The sequence below is a fragment of the Cimex lectularius genome, unplaced genomic scaffold (assembly GCF_000648675.2).
Source record: "Cimex lectularius strain Harlan isolate CLEC.00 unplaced genomic scaffold, Clec_2.1 scaffold305, whole genome shotgun sequence".
Taxonomy (NCBI): Eukaryota; Metazoa; Arthropoda; class Insecta; order Hemiptera; family Cimicidae; genus Cimex; species Cimex lectularius.
The window spans coordinates 199,759-218,733 of NW_019392834.1; the positions used below are offsets into that span (position 1 = coordinate 199,759).

At 33.1% G+C, this 18,975-nt stretch overlaps 1 protein-coding gene and 1 long non-coding RNA gene across 2 annotated transcripts in view; one reads left to right on the forward strand and one right to left on the reverse strand.

The window, feature by feature from the left end:
- The window catches only part of LOC112127507, a 189,471-nt gene extending 173,685 nt beyond the window's left edge, over positions 1-15,786 (reverse strand). The window contains exon 1 of the long non-coding RNA XR_002910600.1: positions 15,652-15,786. This is a non-coding gene — a long non-coding RNA (uncharacterized LOC112127507). The remainder of the gene's footprint in view (positions 1-15,651) is intronic.
- LOC106674414 (pyrokinin-1 receptor-like) overlaps positions 1-18,975 on the forward strand; it is a 113,545-nt gene that overhangs the window by 26,362 nt on the left and 68,208 nt on the right. The window lies entirely within an intron of this gene.

Genomic DNA, 18,975 nt, shown 5'->3' on the forward strand with positions numbered 1-18,975 from the left:
CAACAAGGCACACCGTAATGACACATCTACACAGAAAACAAACACTTTGAGCCCTGAAGATGATCTCAATAGGATCGAAACGTTGGCACGATAATGGAAATGTATTTCTGAACCTCCGTCACCCCAGACCGCATCTCACAATCTCTAAATTATAATTAATTAACGGTCACTAAACACCACAAACACAAACAGGTCTCAATAAAGTGGATTTACATTACAAAAAGAAAAGCAAAATATTTAATAATAATCATAATTAATGAAATATCATTGACCACAAAGATAAACAAACAAGGGCTTAAAATTTATTTGCCTGAACAACTCCAACACATTTCCTGATAAACTAATTATAGATTAATAAATCTCTTACAAATTAAAAAAGTAATTAAGCAGTCAATGGTAATCTCTTAGGTTTCGACGCTCGACATGTATTTTCTAATTAGTTCCAAATTTCCTGGAGTTTGATGGGAAACATTAGCGGCCTTCTTCGACACGGAAGCCAGCAAAAACTAACGGAGCGTTTAACTGAATTTTAAATAATGCAAATTTGTACTTTTTCGAAAAAATTTGATAATTCGTGAATCAATTTTGTACGTTTATATTTGTTATGACATATTATTTTATTTCAAAAGCTGTTATTTTATACTAAAAAAATAATTTCACTCGACGTCAATAAATAGATAATTGAAAGGGATAGGTTGGTAAAAGCGTGACAGACTGTTTACTGATTTATATTAGCTCATCCTGCACATACATGTATATATGAACAGATGCGCAAAATTAAACCTACCACTTCTCGCAGTCCCAGCAATTTTGTACTTTACAATGAATTGCCGGCAGTCCGCTGAATCAACCATCTCGGGTGTTGTCAGTCAGGGGGCAGTCAGTCCAGCCACCAAGGTTGGGGGTCGGGTACTGTCAACAGCTAAATCATTTCAACACCCAACGCAATCATTTCCTAAATACAAACCCATTGACACTCTTACTTATTCTTAAATATATTATTTCCTATTTACATACCTTACTCAATTAGGGTGGTGGTGTAGTTGATATCCCTTTACCATCCTCTACACCTATTATAGAACTAACCTAATCGGGGTCGACCCCCTCACACTGCACATTCACGCTAATAAATACATTCACCATCAACATACGCTAGGGACACAAGTCTATCCTTACTGTATATAACAAAACAACCCTGTTTCCTCCAAGAATCAGACTACGAGAAGGTCGAGCTGTCACGGACCGTAATAACTGCCCTGAGGGAGTCGGTGCAGAGCAGGTAAGCATGGCTGCCATCTCTCGAATAACCTCATGTTTTTGACAAATGGCCAAATAGAATTCAACAGTGCTGGGGGAGCGACTATGAAGTGGACGCCTCACAATACACCGTGCATGCCACACCTTCACCAGTCCTGACCCGTATATCAAGACGAGGCGAAAACCGGCGTAGCTCAGTCTAAGTTCCAAGAACTAAGCTCTGTAAAGGTATGGCGAAATATAAGGACCCATGGTCAAGTCGACCGTTACACCTGGAGAACCGTTCCCTTTGTATGCTTCGCCGAAGAATCTAGTATTCTGAAGTCGATCGTATATATTATGTTGTACTTGCATCTAAGAATCGCACCCGAATGCGGATGTCTGGGTTTGGCCTGAAACCCGCTGCAAAGTTGTGGGTATGCTGCACCTCCGGAGTTCAGGCGGCAGCACTCCAGCTCGCTGCACCGGGGGGGGAGCTTGTTCTAAACGCGTCGGACACTGCTCGAAGGCCCTGATGGTAGCCTATCGAGCTTCTGAAGGCGCGTTTTTCGGCCTGACGAATAGGCTATGAAACCATAAAACAAGGTCGACCACTGCAGCGAGTCAAACATTTTCAGGAGGGTTTCTCTGTCCGTCATAGACCTTAATCCTATGTCAGCTAAAACAAATAGACAAAACGTTCTTAGGAATTCCCAAAATCAGACATTCTTGACTTTAAGCACTTCTACAGAGATATTTTTCAAAGACATTTGTCATCACCAATCATTTGGTCTGCCTATCCACGAGGTGTTGTTCTGACAGACGCAATTCGGCATTTCACCATCTTCCGTGTTGAGACTGTGTGATTTTTGAGGACCTACTTGGTGGTAAGGACAATGGTCTTTTGTTGGTAGTATCTTTGTGTATCGGTGCCTTTTATGGATTAATATGGTAAAATTTGGCCGTTACAGATCATTTTGGTCAGCCTATCTTCGCTGGGTCGGACTACCAACCAAACCATTTGTTTTTCCGTTACAAAATACAATTGCTGAATGACACTCTCGGACAGACGGATAATAAAAACCTATTTCGAGTATCCTTTTGAACAAATGACCTAATTCACACTCATTTTTTAAATAAAAACGTGCTGGCTTTCGATTTATCCATTTATTGAGTAATGTTTGATTTTAAATTACACGTAAAAAGGATATACCAAAGTCAAATTTTTAAAAAATATTGTTACAATTACTGACTTTTTATATTCTGCACAAAGCTTACGTTGAAGAAAATATGTTTCCAACGAAAAGAGTTGATGAAAATCCTGGCCGAAAATAAAAGAAGCGCAGAAGCGAGTAGAGAAAGTGCTCTGTGGGCTTAAAAACAATAAGTTGTGATTCTACTTTCCTCTCTCTTTTTTATTTTTAATTTCCGACGCTCATCCCCCTTGTAATCTCTTCCATTAGAATAAGCTGCACAATCGTACTAATTAGCGATTCAATTGGATCTTTTTGAAGGGTTGACTGCCTTCGTTTTTTAACGAGGGATCGCAGTAACAGAGGTCATATCAACCCTTGGAGTGCTGGTGTTTTTGAAAAAAAAAGCTCATTTGCAAGTATGGCGGGTTTGAATGCCTAAATCGTTGCGGACTTAAACCCTTCGTTGTGAAAAAATTTATAAATTTCCTTAGGCGCCCTCTACCCTTATTTATTATTCTCCCAAATCCACATCATATTTTATTTTATGTAAATTTACCATCTATTATACTTCTAGTTTTACGTATTATTTTAGAAAAAATATTCGGAATTAATGAGTCGTTTTATCTGAATGGAAGCTGGGAAATGCGCGGAATACCGAAAGGTTGGGTCGATGAACTTTTGATATTGAAAATACATTGTTTTTCGTCCGATCATTGGCCACGAGTGACAAAAATTGTAAAAAAGGTACAATATATGCACTATTATTTTCTAGTTTGTAAACTATTTTGACTATTTTTATTGATATTTTATGTATTACCGCTTTGATATATGATTTATACGTGCCGCCCCTTCAATGCAGATATTTTAGAACCTACATAACAATTAAACAACAAACGGCATGATTGCTTCGTTCAAATCATGATTACAATATATTTCATATACGCGTAATTATAACCAAGTTTCCAAATAATTTTATTTCCATACACGAAGTGATAAATTTAATAACTGTATGCAGAAAACGTCCAATCGCTATCATTATATATTTCTCATTTATCAATTTCTCCATCAAAAAAATTGTTAAAAATTACGATTTTTTTTTTTTTATGTCGTTAAATCCACAACTGATTTAGAAAATGTATTTACAGTTTTATTACAATTCAAATTACAAAGCTTTTTTTGGTGCTAGTTTATGATGTGTAAGTTCTTTAATTTTAATTCTTTAATATTAATTCATTTATATTTAGTGGCTTGTAAAGTAAGTAAACCAAATTACTTCTTTCAATTAATTTTTTTATGTAAGGTCTTGAGATGGAAATGTTATTCGAAAATGTTATGCGGGATTCGAACCCACGACCTTCGGCTCAATACGCCGCTCTTTCAACCACTTGAGCTATCGTCAGTTTGATCCACTCGGACCCCCCATCAATACCAAGATCTTTCATTAAAAAAATAATTAATTGTAAGAAATAATTTGGTGTAAATGACATTAACTTTTTCATCTCAACCAAGACCTTACATAAAAAAATAATTAATTGAAAGATTTAATTCTTTAATTTTCTTATTCTTATCATAATCTTAATCTTCTTATTCTTTTTCATCCTGGTAGTGTTTATAATATAATATCTGTTTACAAATAAGGTGTGAATTTGTTAATAGCCTCACTAACAAACTATAAGGTGCTATATGTACTAAACAACTAAACGTGAGATTACGTCAAAATTGTATTTTTGCGTCTCTTCATCTCCTGCGATTGGAAAACTATACTCACCCTTTGAAGGCTCCGAAGCAGTGAAAATATAAAGTTGTATCTGTAGAAGATTTTATTGGCTGTTTTGACATTATCGATAGACCGAAATGGTTCCATGGAGACTTATTTACGTCGGCTTATATCTTGGGGGGAGGGAGGAGGGAACTTGATTTTCTCAATACCCTAACACGTTGTTAACTTGTATCTTTCGAATCGATTTACGTTCCTAAAGTGCAACTTGTAGCATCTGTGCGTTCCGTGGAATGAAAAACCGTGGAATGTAATTAAAATAATTACTTTTGTCGCCTTGCCTAATTTAAAATTCTGGTCATGTTGTAAATGTTCAATGTAAATGTCAGGACCTGGGTGCCGACTGTTAAACTTAAATAGAAACCCGAAACTGGGACTGGATCGAACCTTAATCAGCAACACATTTATTTTTACTCCTTTGGTTTATTGTTAGAATGTGCTCCCGGGTTTTTTAACTTTAAAAAAACAATTTACTATTAGAAATAAACAAAACTGGTGACATATTGCCACACGGGGAAACTTTCTTCGTTGAATAAATGATTCTGCAATTTTCGGAAACACTTTTCGAATAATTTTTCAGATTTTCTTTTAAAAATATAATTCATACACTGTACTAAAATATTTTTCAAGTGACTGTTGGTATGCGTGTTGATGAACACATATTGAGCTGATGAACGCTCATCAGATAACCAGTTCCGTCTTTTCTTGCTAGTTTATATTTACATATGTGCAACAGAGCGAAATTAGGCGATCTCTAAGTTACGTGATGAGTTCGATAAGATCCATGTGAGTTTTTGGACTAGAATCACAATTTTTTGAGTGGCCATTTTTTTGCAAATTCGTTTTCGCGTTAGTGAGATAGGTAAGTATTAGAATTAGGAAGGGTTGGGTTAGGACCAGAATTTGCGTTATTTTAGAGACGGGTTATGTTATATTTAAGTATGGTAAGGGTTAGGATGAGTTAAGTTATGGTAAGGGCTAACGATGAGTCAGGTTATTTATACATAATTCTATATTTTCGAAATATTGGCCAATCATATGAACAATGCATTTTGACGGAAAATGGCCAATATAAAATTTATTAAAATATTTTTTATTTATATATGGTCGTGAGGATTTGAGTATTTGAGCACCAAAAAATGTACTTAGTTTTCTTTCAAAAGTAATTAATTTAAAAAATTAGGTTTATGAGAATAAAACAACAATGTTCCCAAGTGCAGGAGTGAAATCAATTCTCGGTGTTTTTCCACAGAAAAAATCTCATTTAGAAATATGTTGGGAAGCCAGCGCCGCTGAAATTCGAACCCGGTCCTTTGGTTGCTCTCACGTTGTTCCATTTTTGTTCGCCCAACTTTGCAGAAACTTGCCCGACACAAGGAATGGAATCAGCTTGCTCAAATGGAAACGACTTATTCGTACAACTACGTTAGTTCAGATCAGACTTGCGACTCGATCCCAACAAGCTGGGATGATTTGTATAACACGTACGACTAAGGTCTCGCTGATGGCTGGGCAGTTTTATCGTAAATTTATTACATGATTCTAAGCTTTGAATTAATATTTATTTAGAAATCGTGAGATGCGGTCTGGTGTGATGTAGGTTTCAGAAAAACATTTTCTTTATCGTGCCAACGTTTCGATCTTTATTGAGATCATCTTCAGGGCCTGGGATTTACAAACATTGTTTACATATTACAATTACATTTTAGATGTGGAAAAGTGAATTTATACAATGCAAAATTTATTTTTTATATTCAATCAAAGTATTTCTACTCACTCAAAGTGTTTGTCTTCTGTGCAATTGTGCCATTCTTGCGTGTCGTGTCGAGAGTGCCAGTGAGATTTTGCTATTTTGTGTTTATATATGTTGGAACTTGAAGGGGTGGGGAAGGATGTCGGTATAGAAAAGACATTTTTATTATTATATTAAATCAAAAATGTCTTTTCTATACCGACATCCTTCCCCACCCCTTCAAAATCCAACGTATATAAACACAACAACAACACAGAATGGCACAATTACACAGAAGACAAACACTTTGAGTGAGTAGAAATACTTTGATTGAATATAAAAAATATATTTTGCATTGTATAAATTCACTTTTCCACATCCTAAATGTATTTGTTAAATGTAAACAATGTTTGTAAATCCCAGGCCCTGAAAATGATCTCAATAAAGATCGAAACGTTGGCACGATAAAGAAAATGTTTTTCTGAAACCTACATCACACCAGACCGCATCTCACGATTTCTAAATAAATATCGATTAACGGTCACTAATCACCACACACTTTGAATTAATAATCACGCCCAGTTATTTACAAGGATTAACGAATTTCAGTGAGTTACAGTTTATATGATTAAGTTAAAGAACGAATAGTTCGTAAATTTATCAAGTTCATTGGTCGTGAACGCCTTTGTCTTCGCTTCTGTCAACCAAGTAAAACAACCCGCTCATCTTTTTAAAATACTTATAAAACATAAAAATAAGAAATATTACTTACCATGTATGCTAACCACAAAACATAATAAAGTACATTTGCTAATGTACTATTAATGTACATTAAAATATTTTAACCATCAAATTCAGTTCATATTTTTAGTTACGTGGTAAATCTATGATAATTACAAGAATCAATTGTCACAAAGACGATTAGAATGGTTGTCAATTAACCTTTGTTGTGGCTAGCACGGCTAATAGCTTTTATTTTTTAAAAAAACTCTCCACCCAGAAGTCGTATTCCTCTCAAGGAAATGAACGAACTCTGAGATTAATTTGAAAAGGCGCTGTTCGTTGGAGAGTGAAAGCGTGTTATTAACCCTTCTAAATTACCTGTTAAACTTAATAATCGGCAAAAGGCTTTTCTCCCAAAATAGAACGTTTTCAAACACCTACGGGCTATGAAATTAAACCAAGGAAGTCGATGTAAATTATATAAAGAGTAATCAATCTATCCTTTATTTTAATTATTTAATTGTAATCGTTATCGTTGTTTTATAAAGTACGTAAACTACTTATAACTATTCTGAAATTATTTTATATTCGCGAAAAATTCGTGTATACTTCTGAATTCAGCGGCTCACAAACTCGTTCCATTTTGAAACGCACATGTTTCAATAAATTTAATATGAATGTAGTTAACTTAATTAAGTTAATAGTTACTACAATTAGTAAACATCTAGAAATAATTTTATTTATAAATCACAATGTAATGGAATAAATGAAATATATAAATTAAATTTTATTAAATTCACTAATTTCGTGGTCCGCTCGACCAACCAATATACCACAATTAATTAAGGCTCCTAGTTGAGATTAGTTGAAAAATAGCAAAAAGGAGGGAGGGTTCGGAGGGTGGGGTTGAGATGGGAGGTTGGTGTCCGAGTGGATCAAGGTCGCGATGGCACGGGTGGTGGAGCGGCAGCGTGTCAGGCCGAGGATCGTGGGTTCGAATCCCGCTCGTGCCATAGACTTTTTTGTCTCAACTAGGAGCCTTAATTAATTGTGATATATTGGTTGGTCGAGCGGACCACGAAATTAGTGAATTTAATGATTAAAAATGAAGTATACTTCACTAAAGCTCTCCGTTGTATTTCATTTGTCGTCGAGAATCCAACCCGATTACACATTTGAAAAATGGCAAAAAGGAGGGAGGGTTCGGAGGGTGGGGTTGAGATGGGAGGTTGGTGTCCGAGTGTATCGAGGTCGCGATGGCTCGGGTGGTGGAGCGGCGGCGTGTCAGGTCGAGGATCGTGGGTTCGAATCCCGCTCGTGCCATTGACTTTTTTGTCTCAACTAGGAGCGTTAATTAATTATGTTAAATTTTATTATTGGGGTTTCATAAAATGGCCTACATTATTAAATCAAGAAGGCTTTATACTTAAGGCAATTGTTTTTAGTATGTAAAATAAACTTACCTTTTTTGGCATTTTTGGAACGAATGTGCGCAACCATTTCCGGGATTTATGTAGTTTCGTAAGATATTAGCTTTTACCAAATTTTACAAATAATTACTTCAAACTATTTGTTAAGATATTCCGCGGATTTTCAATCATTTCATAACTTGGCAATTTTCATGTGGTAGCCATTTTTCGTTTCTCTGACAATCGTTTTCGCATTAAAATACTAAGTCCACCAATTTTACAAAATCTAAGAATCTTTCCAGCAAACTGAGGGTAAGTAATGTTAATGAAATGTTAATTGTTCGTCAGCTAACATTATTATGCATTCCTTGAATTCTGTCAAGCACCCTTGCCTCCTCGTTTGCCCTCCTGCAGCCTCCGACCAAATTTAATTATTTTTAAATTTATAATCCCAAATTATTTTATAAAAGTAATTTCCATGAAATTATTAATAATCATAAATTGCCTTTATTTGTGTTAAATTGTTGTCATTGCAGTATCTGCTTATCAGATAGATCTGGATAGACAATATGTTTAACCAGGCTTTCCCCATGGTCGCAACACCGTCAGGGGAGTACGCACATGCATATATAAATAGTATAAACAATCAATGTTTTAACACAGCAATAAAATTTCGTATTAATTAATAATTTATCTTACCACCAATTGAATGATATAATTCAAGCAAAGAAATGTAAGTTAAACAATAGTAACATAGAACAGTACATAAGTAATAAATATATGCCATCTTGCTAATAAAATTGTTTAATTAAATAGTTCTCCTTTTTAATAAGCGTGACAGATGTTATGAAGTTTTAATAATAATAAATTTATTGGTTTAACATGTCTCTATACTTCCATCCCATTCTACAATAATCGAATATTTTGGTCCAATCGTGTTTCCTCGTAGGTATTCAAGCAACTCTTCTTTTCTTAGAAAGCACATTTCAAATATCTAAATTCATTAAGAAATTGGCCCATGGCAATGAAATGTGTAAGTTTTCCTCTTCGTTTTTATATTGCTAAAGGAACATACCTTAAAGATCTGGCCAAATTGGTACTTATTTAGGTTAACCGATTCCAATCTTATTTTCATAAACCAGCTTATTTTAAGGTGACATTTGTGCATAGATAAGATTGTAATTTAAGATAGTCTTAAATTGGAGGTAGTATAAGGAATTACATACTTTCTCCAGGTAAGAGGTTTTTTATTATTATTATTATATTGGCCTTTTGATTATGTCATTGACTGATTGTTTTGAATTAAGCTTGGATAGAGATACCATGTACCTTTTCAATCTCGCTGTATTCTCAAAAGAAAAGTAAATTTTTTCCATAATATTGTTGTTGTACTGTGTATACTGTATATCTCTCAGGAGGAAGTTTTAGGCATCTACTTATATAATTGTGGTACAGTTTTAGTGTATAAAGAAAAATAAATGTAGTTTCTTATTGTAGGTAGAGCATATAATTGGTCGGTAAGGATAGGCTTAGAATCCTTATCTCCTTAAAATTATTAAATGATAAAACAAATCTATTAAAATTTTGTTATGTTTATCCTTATTTTGAGACTAGAAATTTCAGTTAGACAAAGTTTTTATAAACTTATCACAATCAGTTTCTTATATTCGTGAATATTAAGTACATAGATAAAAACTAAGTAAATAAGACTTATTTCAATTCTAGTATCTCTCAGCATTAAAAAATGAGCTCTGTTATTTTGTATCTTTCGTTCCAATTTTCGATGGGGCCGACCACTGGTATATTTATAAATATTTCATAACTTTCGTAGATAGAAATAAGCATAACGAATAATAAATAAAGCAATATATTAGCCTACCATTGTATCATGACAACGAGTATTTGGATCGTCATTTCGTAATAATTTATATAATCATCAGAATGTAATGTTCAGTTGAATTTCAGTTTTTATTGATTGGCCTTAATTAAAATTCTGCAGAACTAAATTCAAACGATTTCTTTTTTCCACTTCATGTTACCCATTAGATTTTCTAACTCGGAACAAAATAAATGGACTGAAAAAAGCGTACTCTTCACGAGGAAAATTCACGACAAATTTCTCTTTTTAAAAAAAAATCTCTGTAGCGGAGGTTTTAACAAGTAAATTTAATTTTAAAGAAATCACATAACAAAAAATGTATTCGCGTGACTACAAACGAGTCCTTAATAAGGATAGGCGACTAATGTTGCAAAACGGTCAAGGGCTCCCTTTTAATCTTTTTTTTTATTATCAGTAAAAATTCCTTTGAGACGTATATGGGAGACAATATGACAAAAGAAGGAATTGCTTATTAAAAAAATATCCTTCATCTGTTGGTAAACATTTTCAGTCTTTTACGAGGTAAATTTTCATGAAAAGGGTGGCAAATGGAATACTTATGAAATAGCTGTTATTATGTTGAGTTAATTAAGACTAATAACGAAAGTTTTAATTTATAAAAAAATAAACACAATTAGTCTGCCAAGACGGATCAAAAATCCAATGGATAGACACATGTAATTAATACAGAAAATTCTGTTAACAAATAAAATTTCATGCTTCAGTGAAATTGTATTCAACAACAATACAAATAATAAAATTATAAAATAAACAGCAAACAATTAATTAAAATTGGAAATAACCACATTAGAAATAAGTTTTTCTTCCTAAAAAATAGTCGTCGATATATACATGTATATTTGCATATTTTACTTTCAAATAAACTCTACTTCCAGTAGAAATCACCATTTTTGATTGTTTAAAAAAATTTAATTTGGTCGTTACCGATCAATTAGGCCAACCTATCCTCGCTCGGTTGGTTTGTAAGCCTGCCTTTAAGATTACACCATCTTCAGTACTGTCCCTGGGTATTTTAAACTCAAATTAATTTTATAAAGTCGAAAAAGATAGATCACATCAAATCACAACATTGAAGATGGTGAAATGCCGAAACACAGGCCAAATCAACAAGGACAAGTAGACCAAAATGAACGGTAATGATAAATCGATGGTTCATCGCCCTGCAAACCCCGCAGAAAAATCTTACAAATTATATGACTTTTGTAAAAATTTTGTATTAGATATAAACTTTATTGATTAAAGATCAATACAATTATAACGTTTACAAGCTCTAAAGTAGAAGAGTTAATTAATAAAAGTACTATTGTAAGTAGAAACCTATTAATGTGACCTTGTCTTCGGTTTTTCTATGATGGCCGTAAGTCATAATTGCATAATGTCGAATGCATATCCCAGAGTGCAGTAAATTTCGATTTTATTGACAGAGCCAAATCGTAGAACATTCTCCGACGAAATCCCCCGGGACACCAAAGATATGAAAAATGATTGACTTCACATACGTAATATCTTCGCGTTCAATCATGCTTTGTATGAAAACGGGCAGGTCTTTCTGGAAATGGCTTTAACCCCTAATGTTTCAAAAATTTCACATACTTTCCTGAGAAATGATACATTATTTTTCAAATGGCAATTGGTTTCAATGTTATCTCAGCTTTTGAGACTCTTTATACTGTTGAAGTAAAATCGATTCGTCTCAAAACATAAACAAGTAATAAATAACATTTCATTTAGAAAATTTATCTAGTAATCAATCAAGTATATTATGTACGCATTTCAGTGCAATAATAAATAAAATAAATTGTGTACATTTCCGTCCCATAAGATAGGAAATAAATGAGGCTACATGATGATTGATGTTAGATATATTTGATTGAAATGAGAAGAAATGAACTTGAGCTGACAGCAAATTATGAATTAACTTCGACTGACAGAAAGCTATGAGCACTGTAAAGCCATCTTTTAAATCTGATTCTTTCTCACTGTCAAAATTCAGTTTATTCAATGGATATTCGAATAAGTTCGGCAGTTGGGTGAAAATGTTCATCAACTTATAAGGATAATTTTAATTTAATTGTGCTGTCTTAAATAAAGCGCTTGTTTGATTTTCAATGGACGTTGTGTAAGCTGAGGTTATATGGTTATATGGTTGGTATTAATTTTAATTAACCTTCGTTTTAAAAGGACAAATACGCACTCCAAGTTTCGCGCATGGTCGACTCTGAGATTAACCGGTTTTACGGATCTAGAAATTAATTAAGTCAGATATTATTAATTTGTATTTCAAGTGTAAACAAAATTCAACATAATTACAATAAGTTGGCAGATATGATTACAGTGTACATTTCCATAACCACAGGAAGTGGCAAACTTATGCAAGTAGCTTTATAATTATACGATTTAATATTAATGGAAAATCTCAAAATAAATAACAAGTTAGTACACATAAACTGTTTTGGTTTGTTTTACTATATCAAATCATGTAGAAAACAAAATCGCTCAAGTATTTGTTTGATTTTAATAAATTGACACTTCATTATTATTTTTATGGTAATATGGCGAAACTGCAAAGATCCATGGAACAGATTATTCGTAATAAATAACTTATCTGTACTTCTCAAGCGCAAGTCGACAAGGTTATTAACTGTAAAGGGAAAAGAAGGAAATGTGAAAAAGGCATATAAAAACTTTACACACGAAATCAAGTAGCAACAATCTTAACGTCACCTACCATCATATTAGTTCCAACAGTGGATAGATTTACGACAGCCTACGAGAAAATATGACGTTCGTAATAAGGTTTTTAGAATTGTAAGCTTTATAGCGTACAACTGCATCATAATAGTCGGACACTATTAGAGTGCCTATTAAAATAATTCATTAATTTGCTGATAATTTCAGTAGCGTGGCCTGACTTATGAGATTGGGTAGACCTTGAAAATGTGTCGATCAAAGTAAGAACTTTAGCTTTGTCTAATGTGGTGCTTCCCAAGCTGTGGTCAGCGGACCCCTGGTCCGTAATTAGGGCGTTCGAGACGAATTTTGAGAAAAATTAATATTTACAAAAATAAAGTAGAATGAGTGAATAAAATAAAAAACTAATAACGAGTACTAAAAAACTAAACTGTTCTACTATTTGATTGATTATTGATATGCTATTACTATTTGTATGTAACATTTATAAGTCGGTCAGAGGAGCGCAATTTGACATGCTTGTTGTAAAAGCTAGTTTGTTTTAGTCATTTCGCCATCTCCAGTGGATCCTTTTTATATAATCCGATGAAAGTAAACGCGAGAAAAAGAAGCTGAATTTAGGTCTTTGTCAGTGGAGGTTTGTCTTAGTAGTCTTTTGTGTAGTTTGAAAAATGACATGAAATTTTTTCGTTTTATAGTGTTATTTTTGTATGCTTATAAGTTCCCAAACATTTATTTTATCTCTAGTACGCCATGAAGTAAGTATTTTCTAGTTTTATACTTCGTTGTTGGCTTTGCATGGCTAAAGAATTTGTTATTGCCTGCGACATGCTTAAGAATTGACAAGAATTTCAAATGCTTTGGACGTTTGCAAATCTCTTTGAAACGTGCTTACTTCCGAGAGGAAATGCTTAAGTAATTTCTTCCTCTTTCTTCTTGTTTACTCCAGTGGTAAATTCGTTCCCCTTAGAGGGAACAGGCTCTTAATTTTGTATCTCTTCTTCGAGGGTTAAAAAATAGCTGACCTACTTTTTACCAAATAAATTTTTGTACTGAACCAATTATACGTGGTATTGTCGAGCACGGCTTAATTTGACCTGTACGCTTGTCAAACTCCTTTTTCGCTATCAGGACTTGGTATATGTTCACCCATTTTTTTACTTTCTCGCTTACAATTAGTCTTATTTTTCAAATAGTGCTATGAAATAAAAATGTACGACCAATTTCGTAGAAATGGTTCACCTTGGTGGTAAAAGCGTAAATAAATATACACATACAGGGTAGTTTGCTACGATGCGAAAAAAAATACAAGTAAACAGAAAATGGAAAAGAATGTTACAAAACCAATTTTTTAGCAGATTTTCTCCATTATCTAAGCATTTTTCATCAAAATTGTGGTTGTTTATAAAATTTACGCTCAATTTATCAAATACTGAGCCATCTACTGAACCCTATCAGTACAACTTTGTGTACTTTGAGAGTGAAGTTATTTTTTTGTAGTGTGAGGGCGGAGGGTAGATTACTGAGGACGCCATCGACCCTCAATTAGCTTAGTTATACAGTACTACTAATAGTAGTAGTGTAACGGGTGGATGAAGGAATCCCAAGTACTTGTAAAAATTGATTGAATGTATATTTATGTGCGAAATGAGCTTATAAAAATCAATCCATCAATTTTTAGTCGTTTGTTATCATTTTTATTTGGAACAACACAATCACTCACATAATCGGTACAAAACTTTCGGTAAAAGTATTTCAGTGCAATGTTACTTTAGTAATGTTGTATGTTACTATTTGAAATAAAAATATGCGAAAAGGTAGCTTTAAAAAGTAGTGAATATAACTATTCAGAAATCGTAAGATGCGATCTGGTGTGATGTAGGTTTCAGAAAAACATTTTCTTTGTCGTGCCAACGTTTCGATCTTTATTGAGATCATCTTCAGGGCCTGGGATTTACAAACATTGTTTACATTTAACAAATACACGTAGGAAGTGGAAAAAAGTGAATTTATACAATGCAAAATATATTTTTTATATTCAATCAAAGGCCCTGAAGATGATCTCAATAAAGATCGAAACGTTGGCACGATAAAGAAAATGTTTTTCTGAAACCTACATCACTCCAGACCGCAACTCACGATTTCTGAATAATAATCGATTAACGGTCACTAATCACCACACACGTAGTGAATATACTTTGTACCAAAAATAAAAATACGTTAATTTTTTTAGCAAATACGCGCAAATGTAAATAATAATGATTTCTGGATGTTTTATTACTTTTATAGATATTTTATGGATATTTTATTACTTTTTCTTGTAAATTTTATGTAAATAAGTTATACTTTATTATTAAGTATTTTTCTTTTTACCTCTGTATCAGGCCGAGTTTTTTAGCGCATCAAAACTCAAATTATTAGGCAAATAAAATATAAGAATATGTGTTTGTTTTGTACGGTAACAAAATAGTTGACATTTAAGAAATAGATATTGGATCAAATTTAACTTGATGCGTTTTAAAAAAATATTTCCTTTCAGTGAAAAAAGTTTCTTTTTTTACTATTTTATCCTCTCTCCAAATACATATCTCATTGTTCAGACTTAAAATACATTACGAAAATAGGTATTTCATTTTAATAGATCTTATAATATATTTAATAAAAAAATTGCGTCACCATGAAGAAATCACAATTCATGCTTATAGATCTCCATTGCCAGGTTAGAAAAAGTAGAAAAATATATTAGGCAATATTTTTTATAGAAAAGGGCCGACAAGAAAATAACCTCAGATCCAAATGCCACGTCCTTCATAAGTCAAATAAGATCCCTCAATACCTAACGTTTCCCGTATCACGACGTTTTCCGACATAAACGGCTTTTCAATTTGCGAAAACGGAAATAGTAAGTCATGGAGAAAACCGAATCGATCATATTTCTATCATATGAAATTTCCAATCTGAATTTCCTAAAAAAATAAATCACTCACCCAAGTTTGCTAGAGGTCCTGCAGACGCAGCATCGAATCACAGTTCCTACCGGGCGATTAAAACATATTCCGTCTCTAAAGGTATTTCAAAATTCTCTTTTTTTTACTTTGCCGCGAGATGTTCATTCCGCCACTTTTTCCGACACAATTCATTCGGAATAATGTGCGTCAAAAGGGGAATCAGGCAAGGTAAAAGCTTGGAAAAATATTTATGACCGTTGACCGAGAGGGGATACAGAAAAAAAAACTTAGAAATAACAAGGACACGGATTTTTCCTTTTTATGTTAACAAAACATTAAATATTATGCTTTTCTGAAGCTCAAAACCCAATTTAGACTCTTACTAACTCTAGTAAAAATAGTTATTCAGATATCGTGAGATGCGGTCTGGTGTGATGTAGGTTTCAGAAAGACATTTTCTTTATCGTGCCAACGTTTCGATCTTTATTGAGATCATCTTCGATTAACGGTCACTAATCTCTACACATTTCTAGTAAAAATATTTGAAAAGTTCTCTTTAAAAGCGCGATCAAATATTAAACTGAGAACATTGTAAAACCACAATCGTCCAAAAAAAACTGTATAGATAATCTGCCGATAATAGCTCTTTCGACCAAAAATATAAATTAAATGAATCGAGAAATTGGTTAGGATAGAAGGGCCAATTTGCACTGACACCATTGATCAGTTTCTATTCATTCCAAGTAAAGCCTATTTGGGACTATTTCAAAATAGCACGAGCCCTATCAATTGTACAGACCACACTTATCCCCCTTTCAAGGTTTAATGTCGTAAGTAAATCTGGAGTTTAATTTGCTCAGTATTTATGGAATTCCGTTTTCCGTTGAGATGAGAAAAATAAATGACTTTGGTGGAGGGGGTATACTAGCGGTGTGTTTAAGAGACGAGGGTTAATGCTAGCTCAGAAACCAGTAAATTTTGATCATGTTGGGGTTTCGGTCTGCTTTTTCTCCCACATTTGTTATTTAGTTCTCAGGAGAAGCTATTTCTATCTTTGATAAACCTGTTTTACATGTTGATAACGAAATGAAATCATTTTTTAATAGACTAAGTTAATATCGTTCTAATTTTTCAAATAATGAAATTAATCTCATAAGATTTTATTTTATACTTTTCTTATATGAACCAGATTTTGGGAATTTCGATTTGAAATATATCATTTATTTAGTACAAAGATAACTTCATTGATTTTTCAATCAATGCACTTTTACAAACTCTACGGAAACATATTAGTTTTTCTGTACAGAGTCAAAAACATAATTTTTTTAAAACATTTTTTGTAGTACTTTTACAAACAATTGCATATTTTCACATCAATACCTATTATTCAATTTTCAAGAATCTTTTTCAAACGTCCGAAACCACAGAATTCCATCTCTTTTCATATGGCGTTTAATTGAATTAGTATTTTTATAATTACCTTTTCCGGAGAGATGAGAAAGATGAAAAATGACTCTGATGGAGAAGGTATACTAGCGGTGTGTTTTGGACACGAGGGTTTATGTTAGCTCCCCCACATGTGTTAGTTCTCCGGCGAAGCTATTTCTATCTTTCACAAACCTTTTTTAAATATTGGTACCTTGGGTAACATCTAGACTCAAGTCTACCTGGAACCAACACACACGATTAAAACGACACGCACTAAACCTTGCCTTCGGACAACTCTACAAACTACACTCGCGCAAATCTAACGTTTCAATGCAAAACAAACTGACAATCTACAAGACAGTACTAAAACCCATCTGGATGTTCGGACTGGAACTGTGAGACACCAAACCTTCCAACATCCAAAGAATACAGTCCTTCCAATCCCATGTCCTCAGAATCTTAGTCAATGCTCCTTACTACGTCTCCTGCAACAGCCTTGACAACGACCTCAAAATCCCTTTCGTGCAAAAAATAATTTCCAAAACATTTAACACTTTCCACATTAACTCCTCTCTCACCTCAATCGAGATGTCCAATGCTTATCCAACACCCCTAAAATCCCATCAGACGACTGAAGAATGGCCTTGCGACCTACTGAACGAGGATTCGTTCTGAACAATGGTTATTAACTTCCATCATGACTCATGAGCTATGCCAATTGTAAATTAGTAAATGTTGAAAATAATGTTATAGATTATAATAAATATATTAAATAAAAACATATTGATAACGAAATGAAATCACGGATTATCGTTTTTAAAAGTGTCGGTTAATATCGTTCTTACTAATTGTTCAAATAATAAAATTAATCTCAGAAGATTATTTATGTATTTATTTTTTATGTAAACCAAATTTGTAGAGTTTCGATTTGAAACATATCATTTGTTTAGACCAAAGAAAACGTAAACAGGGGCACACCTTTTTCTTCGGGATGGGGCGCTCGAAATAAAAGAGCGACCGAGCACAATAACTGTCAAAAATCTCACTATCAAGCGATATTGAAAGGAATTATGCTACAATCAATCGATACGGCGAACCATAATATAAAGAAATGACCAAATTAGCTGGAGGAAGAGATGAAAGTATCATCGTAAAACTATTAATTATATATANTATATATATATATATAAAACTCTACGAAACAGAAAATGGTGTGAAATATTAAAATGCACATTGTAGCGGACTGTGTAAATATTAAATTAAAAAGAAAGGGTAGAATTACTGTGGCTCAAAAAAGCATCGGCACTCTGAACTTTTTTAGGTTTAAGTTTTAAAAATTCAAAAATTTTATTTTAATGTTTTTACTGTTTTTAAATTAAATAAAGGTTTTCGCAAGTTGTAGCTCGTATTTATTTTTTCTTCGACTAGTCTAAATTTATTTTTGAAATATTTTTATTTCATAAAATAATTAGAAAAATATATAATTCGACGTAAAAAAATTGAAAATTTTCTTAACGCAACAATTAAGTTAAAAAATTCACTTTAACCCAGTAAAAAATTATTGGCACACTTTGTTTATTGTTTATAAGGTTTTTATGAACTGGATACCACTAATATTTTGTCAACTATTGGCATCAATGAAAACCTGTAGCCTTCTTGGTTTCAATGAAACAAGATTTTGTGTCACTTATTGTCCAATTTAATGACATTACTCAAATAAGTTTCTTTCAAGGTATTTTTTGAAGAAATTTTATTTTCTCTTACTTTTAGGTCTAACAGATACCATAGGTGTTGCATTGCATTTAAATCCGAAGACTATGGTGGCGTTTTCAATCCGGGGAACGTCGTACATTCATTCTTTTGTTTTGTTTGCTGTGTGCTTGGGATGACATTATCTTGTTGAAAGATAAAAGTTTCCTTGATCTGACAACTACG